Raw genomic sequence first — 7,660 nt, 5'->3', positions numbered from 1 at the left:
TACTTGGTGTAAGTGTGTGCCTGTGATACTGGGTATCAGTGTATGTCTTTGTTACTTGGTGTCAGTGTATGTCTGTGTTACTTGGTGTAAGTGTGTGTCTGTGTTACTGGGGGTCAGTGTGTGTTTCTAACTGGGTGTCAGTGTGTGTCTGTGTTACTTGGTGTCAGTGTATGTCTGTGTTACTTGATGTAAGTGTATGTCTTTGTTACTTGGTGTAAGTGTGTGTCTGTGTTACTTGGTGAAAGTGTGTTTCTGTGTTACTGGGCATCATTGTATGTCTTTGTTACTTGGTGTCAGTGTATGTCTGTGTTACTTGGTGTAAGTGTGTGTCTGTGTTACTGGGTATCAGTGTATGTCTTTGTTACATGGTGTCAGTGTATGTCTGTGTTACTTGGTGTAAGTGTGTGTCTGTGTTACTTGGTGTCAGTGTATGTCTGTGTTACTTGATGTAAGTGTATGTCTTTGTTACTTGGTGTAAGTGTGTGTCTGTGTTACTTGGTGAAAGTGTGTTTCTGTGTTACTGGGCATCATTGTATGTCGTTGTTACTTGGTGTCAGTGTATGTCTGTGTTACTTGGTGTAAGTGTGTGTCTGTGTTACTGGGTATCAGTGTATGTCTTTGTTACATGGTGTCAGTGCGTGTCTGTGTTGCTTGGTGTAAGTGTGTGTCTTTGTTACTTGGTGTCCGTGTGTGTCTGTGTTACTGGGTGTCAGTGCATGTCTTTGTTACTTGGTGCCAGTGTATAACTGTGTTACTTGGTGTAAGTGTGAGTCTTTGTTACTTGGTGTCAGTGTATGTCTGTGTTACTTGTTGTAAGTGTGTGTCTCTGTTACTTGGTGTAAGTGTGTGTCTGTGTTCCTGGGTATCATTGTATGTCTTTGTTACATGGTGTCAGTGTATGTCTGTGTTACTTGGTGTAAGTGTGTGTCTGTGTTACTGGGTATCAGTGTATGTCTTTGTTACTTGGTGTCAGTGTATGTCTGTGTTACTTGGTGTAAGTGTGTGTCTGTGTTACTGGGTGGCCATGTGTGTCTGTGTTACTTGGTGTAAGTGTGTGTCTTTGTTACTTGGTTTCCGTGTGTGTCTGTGTTACTGGGTGTCAGTGCATGTCTTTGTTACTTGGTGCCAGTGTATAAGTGTTTTACTTGGTGAAAGTGTGTGTCTTTGTTACTTGGTGTAAATGTATGTCTTTGTTACTTGGTGTCAGTGTATGTCTGTGTTACTTGGTGTAAGTGTATGTCTTTGTTACTTGGTGTAAGTGTGTGTCTGTATTCCTGAGTATCAGTGTATGTCTGTGTTACTTGGTGTAAGTGTGTGTCTGTGTTACTTGGTATCAGTGTTTGTCTTTGTTACTTGGTGTCAGTGTATGTCTGTGTTACTTGGTGTAAATGTATGTCTGTGTTACGTGGTGTCAGTGTGTGTCTGTGTTACTTGGTGTAAGTGTGTGTCTTTGTTACTTGGTGTCCATGTGTGTCTGTGTTACTGGGTGTCAGTGTATGTCTTTGTTACTGGGTGTAAGTGTGTGTCTGTGTTACTGGGTATCAGTGTATGTCTTTGTTACTTGGTGTCAGTGTATGTCTGTGTTACTTGGAGTAAGTGTGTGTCTGTGTTACTGGTTATCAGTGTATGTCTTTGTGACTTGGTGTAATTGTATGTCTTTGTTACTTGGTGTCAGTGTATGTCTGTGTTACTTGGTGTAAGTGTATGTCTTTGTTACTTGGTGTCAGTGTATGTCTGTGTAACTTGGTGTAAATGTATGTCTGTGTTACGTGGTGTCTGTGTTACTGGGTATCAGTGTCTTTCTTTGTTACTTGGTGTAAGAGTGTGTCTGTGTTACTGGGTATCAGTGTATGTCTTTGTTACTTGGTGTCAGTGTATGTCTGTGTTACTTGGTGTCAGTGTGTGTCTGTGTTACTGGGTATCGGTGTATGTCTTTGTGACTTGGTGTCAGTGTATGTCTTTGTTACTGGGTGTCAGTTTGTGTCTTTGTGACTTAGTGTCAGTGTATGTCTTTGTTACTTGGTGTAAGTGTGTGTCTGTGTTACTGGGTATCAATGTATGTCTTTGTTACTTGGTGTCAGTGTTTGTCAAATACTTGCTTTAAGTGTATGTCTTTGTTACTTGGTGTAATTGTCTGTCTTTGTTACTTGGTGTAAGTGTATGTCTTTGTTACTTGGTGTCAGTGTATGTCTTTGTTACTTCGTGTCAGATTATGTCTGTGTTACTTGGTGTAAGTGTGTGTCTTTGTTACTTGGTGTAAGTGTGTGTCTGTGTTACTTGGTGAAAGTGTGTTTCTGTGTTACTGGGTATCATTGTATGTCTTTGTTACATGGTGTCAGTGTATGTCTGTGTTACTTGGTGTAAGTGTGTGTCTGTGTTACTGGGTGTCAGTGCGTGTCTGTGTTACTTGGTGTAAGTGTGTGTCTTTGTTACTTGGTGTCCGTGTGTGTCTGTGTTACTGGGTGTCAGTGCATGTGTTTGTTACTTGGTGCCAGTGTATAACTGTGTTACTTGGTGTAAGTGTGTGTCTTTGTTACTTGGTGTAATTGTATGTCTTTGTTACTTGGTGTCAGTGTATGTCTGTCTTACTTGTTGTAAGTGTGTGTCTCTGTTACTTGGTGTAAGTGTTTGTCTGTGTTCCTGGGTATCATTGTATGTCTTTGTTACTTGGTGTCAGTGTATGTCTGTGTTACTTGGTGTAAGTGTGTGTCTGTGTTACTGGGTATCAGTGTATGTCTTTGTTACTTGGTGTCAGTGTATGTCTGTGTTACTTGGTGTAAGTGTGTGTCTGTGTTACTGGGTGTCAATGTGTGTCTGTGTTACTTGGTGCAAGTGTGTGTCTTTGTTACTTGGTGTCCGTGTGTGTCTGTGTTACTGGGTGTCAGTGCATGTCTTTGTTACTTGGTGCCAGTGTATAACTGTGTTACTTGGTGAAACTGTGTGTCTTTGTTACTTGGTGTAAATGTATGTCTTTGTTACTTGGTGTCAGTGTATGTCTGTGTTACTTGGTGTAAGTGTATGTCTTTGTTACTTGGTGTAAGTGTGTGTCTGTATTCCTGAGTATCAGTGTATGTCTGTGTTACTTGGTGTAAGTGTGTGTCTGTGTTACTGGGTATCAGTGTTTGTTTTTGTTACTTGGTGTCAGTGTATGTCTGTGTTACTTGGTGTAAATGTATGTCTGTGTTACGTGGTTTCAGTGTGTGTCTGTGTTACTTGGTGTAAGTGTGTGTCCTTGTTACTTGGTGTCCATGTGTGTCTGTGTTACTGGGTGTCAGTGTATGTCTTTGTTACTGGGTGTATGTGTGTGTCTGTGTTACTGGGTATCAGTGTATGTCTTTGTTACTTGGTGTCAGTGTATGTCTGTGTTACTTGGAGTATGTGTGTGTCTGTGTTACTGGTTATCAGTGTATGTCTTTGTGACTTGGTGTAATTGTATGTCTTTGTTACTTGGTGTCAGTGTATGAATGTGTTACTTGGTTTAAGTGTATGTCTTTGTTACTTGGTGTAAGTGTGTGTCTGTGTTACTTGGTGTAAGTGTGTGTCTGTGTTCCTGGGTATCAGTGTATGTCTTTGTTACTTGGTGTCATTGTATGTCTGTGTTACTTGGTGTAAGTGTGTGTCTGTGTTACTGGGTTTCAGTGTGTGTCTGTGTTACTTGGTGGAAGTGTGTGTCTTTGTTACTTGGTGTCCATGTGTGTCTGTGTTACTGGTTGTCAGTGTATGTCTTTGTAACTGGGTGTCAGTGTATGTCATTGTTACTTGGTGTAAGTGTGTGTCTGTGTTACTGGGTATCAGTGTCTTTCTTTGTTCCTTGGTGTAAGAGAGTGTCTGTGTTAATGGGTATCAGTGTATGTCTTTGTTAATTGGTGTCAGTGCATGTCTGTGTTACTTGGTGTAAGTGTGTGTCTGTGTTACTGGGTATCAGTGTATGTCTTTGTGACTTGGTGTCAGTGTAAGTCTTTGTTACTGGGTGTCAGTGTGTGTCTTTGTGACTGAGTGTCAGTGTATGTCTTTGTTACTTGGTGTAAGTGTGTGTCTGTGTTACTGGGTATCAGTGTATGTCTTTGTTACTTGGTGTCAGTGAATGTCTTTGTTACTGGGTGTCAGTGTATGTCTTTGTTACTTGTTGTAAGTGTGTGATTGTGTTACTTGGAGTAAGTGTCTGTCTGTGTTACTGCTTATCAGTGTATGTCTTTGTGACTTGGTGTCAGTGTATGTCTTTGTTACTGGGTGTCAGTGTGTGCCTTTGTGAATTGGTGTCAGTGTATGTCTTTGTTACTTGATGTAAGTGTGTGTCTGTGCTACTGGGTATCAGTGTATGTCTTTGTTACTTGGTGTCAGTGGATGTCAAAATACATGATTATCAGTGTATGTCTTTGTGACTTGGTGTAATTGTATGTCTTTGTTACTTGGTGTCAGTGTATGTCTGTGTTACTTGGTGTAAGTGTATGTCTTTGTTACTTGGTGTCAGTGTGTGTCTGTGTTACTGGGTATCAGTGTCTTTCTTTGTTACTTGGTGTAAGAGTGTGTCTGTGTTACTGGGTATCAGTGTATGTCTTTGTTACTTGGTGTCAGTGTATGTCTGTGTTACTTGGTGTAAGTGTGTGTCTGTGTTAGTGGGTATCGGTGTATGTCTTTGTGACTTGGTGTCAGTGTATGTCTTTGTTACTGGGTGTCAGTTTGTGTCTTTGTGACTTAGTGTCAGTGTATGTCTGTGCTACTTGGTGTAAGTGTGTGTCTGTGTTACTGGGTATCAGTGTATGTCTTTGTGACTTGATGTCATTTTATGTCTTTGTTACTGTGTGTCAGTGTGTGTCTTTGTGACTTGGTGTCAGTGTATGTCTTTGTTACTTGGTGTAAGTGTGTGTCTGTGTTACTGGGTATCAGTGTATGTCTTTGTTACTTGGTGTCAGTGTATGTCAAATACTTGCTTTAAGTGTATGTCTTTGTAACTTGGTGTAATTGTCTGTCTTTGTTACTTGGTGTAAGTGTCTGTCTTTGTTACTTGGTGCCAGTCTATGTCTTTGCTCTTGGTGTCAGTGTATGTCTGTGTTACTTGGTGTAAGTGTGTGTCTTTGTTACTTGGTGTAAGTGTGTGTCTGTGTTACTTGGTGAAAGTGTGTTTCTGTGTTACTGGGTATCATTGTATGTCTTTGTTACTTGGTGTCAGTGTATGTCTGTGTTTCTGGGTATCAGTGTATGTCTTTGTTACATGGTGTCAGTGTATGTCTGTGTTACTTGGTGTAAGTGTGTGTCTTTGTTCCTTGGAGTCCGTGTGTGTATGTGTTACTGGGTGTCAGTGCATGTCTTTGTTACGTGGTGCCAGTGTATAACTGTGTTACTTGGTGTAAGTGTGTGTCTTTGTTACTTGGTGTAATTGTATGTCTTTGTTACTTGGTGTCAGTGTATGTCTGTGTTACTTGTTGTAAGTGTGTGTCTCTGTTACTTGGTGTAAGTGTGTGTCTGTGTTCCTGGGTATCATTGTATGTCTTTGTTACTTGGTGTCAGTGTATGTCTGTGTTACTTGGTGTAAGTGTGTGTCTGTGTTACTGGGTATCAGTGTATGTCTTTGTTACTTGGTGTCAGTGTATGTCTGTGTTACTTGGTGTAAGTGTGTGTCTGTGTTACTGGGTGTCAGTGTGTGTCTGTGTTACTTGGTGTAAGTGTGTGTCTTTGTTACTTGGTGTCCGTGTGTGTCTGTGTTACTGGGTGTCAGTGCATGTCTTTGTTACTTGCTGCCAGTGTATAACTGTGTTACTTGGTGAAATTGTGTGTCTTTGTTACTTGGTGTAAATGTATGTCTTTGTTACTTGGTGTCAGTGTATGTCTGTGTTACTTGGTGTAAGTGTATGTCTTTGTTACTTGGTGTAAGTGTGTGTCTGTATTCCTGAGTATCAGTGTATGTCTGTGTTACTTGGTGTAAGTGTGTGTCTGTGTTACTGGGTATCAGTGTTTGTCTTTGTTACTTGGTGTCAGTGTATGTCTGTGTTACTTGGTGTAAATGTATGTCTGTGTTACGTGGTGTCAGTGTGTGTCTGTGTTACTTGGTGTAAGTGTGTGTCTTTGTTACTTGGTGTCCATGTGTGTCTGTGTTACTGGGTGTCAGTGTATGTCTTTGTTACTGGGAGTATGTGTGTGTCTGTGTTAATGGATATCAGTGTATGTCTTTGTTACTTGGTGTCAGTGTATGTCTGTGTTACTTGGAGTAAGTGTGTGTATGTGTTACTGGTTATCAGTGTATGTCTTTGTGACTTCGTGTAATTGTATGTCTTTGTTACTTGGTGTCAGTGTATGACTGTGTTACTTGGTGTAAGTGTATTTCTTTGTTACTTGGTGTAAGTGTGTGTCTGTGTTACTTGATGTAAGTGTGTGTCTGTGTTACTGGGTATCAGTGTATGTCTTTGTTACTTGGTGTCAGTGGATGTCAAAATACTTGGTTATCAGTGTATGTCTTTGTGACTTGGTGTAATTGTATGTCTTTGTTACTTGGTGTCAGTGTATGTCTGTGTTACTTGGTGTAAGTGTATGTCTTTGTTACTTGGTGTAAGTGTGTGTCTGTGTTACTGGGTATCAGTGTCTTTCTTTGTTACTTGGTGTAAGAGTGTGTCTGTGTTACTGGGAATCAGTGTATGTCTTTGTTACTTGGTGTCAGTGTATGTCTGTGTTACTTGGTGTAAGTGTGTGTCTGTGTTACTGGGTATCGGTGCATGTCTTTGTGACTTGGTGTCAGTGTATGTCTTTGTTACTGGGTGTCAGTTTGTGTCTTTGTGACTTAGTGTCAGTGTATGTCTTTGTTACTTGGTGTAAGTGTGTGTCTGTGTTACTGGGTATTAATGTATGTCTTTATTACTGGGTGTCAGTGTATGTCAAATACTTGCTTTAAGTGTATGTCTTTGTTACTTGGTGTCAGTGTATGTCTGTGTTACTTGGTGTAAGTGTATGTCTTTGTTACTTGGTGTCAGTCTATGTCTTTGTTACTTGGTGTCAGTGTATGTCTGTGTTACTTGGTGTAAGTGTGTGTCTTTGTTACTTGGTGTAAGTGTGTGTCTGTGTTACTTGGTGAAAGTGTGTTTCTGTGTTACTGGGTATCATTGTATGTCTTTGTTACTTGGTGTCAGTGTATGTCTGTGTTACTTGGTGTAAGTGTGTGTCTGTGTTACTGGGTATCAGTGTATGTCTTTGTTACATGGTGTCAGTGTATGTCTGTGTTACTTGGTGTAAGTGTGTGTCTGTGTTACTGGGTGTCAGTGCGTGTCTGTGTTACTTGGTGTAAGTGTGTGTCTTTGTTACTTGGTGTCCGTGTGTGTCTGTGTTACTGGGTGTCAGTGCATGTCTTTGTTACGTGGTGCCAGTGTATAACTGTGTTACTTGGTGTAAGTGTGTGTCTTTGTTACTTGGTGTAATTGTATGTCTTTGTTACTTGGTGTCAGTGTATGTCTGTGTTACTTGTTCTAAGTGTGTGTCTCTGTTACTTGGTGTAAGTGTGTGTCTGTGTTCCTGGGTATCATTGTATGTCTTTGTTACTTGGTGTCAGTTTATGTCTGTGTTACTTGGTGTAAGTGTGTGTCTGTGTTACTTGGTATCAGTGTATGTCTTTGTTACTTGGTGTCAGTGTATGTCCGTGTTACTTGGTGTAAGTGTGTGTCTGTGTTACTGGGTG

This window comes from Heterodontus francisci, unplaced genomic scaffold, assembly GCF_036365525.1.
Source record: "Heterodontus francisci isolate sHetFra1 unplaced genomic scaffold, sHetFra1.hap1 HAP1_SCAFFOLD_63, whole genome shotgun sequence".
Classification (NCBI taxonomy): Eukaryota; Metazoa; Chordata; class Chondrichthyes; order Heterodontiformes; family Heterodontidae; genus Heterodontus; species Heterodontus francisci.
This window is presented reverse-complemented; position numbering follows the sequence as displayed.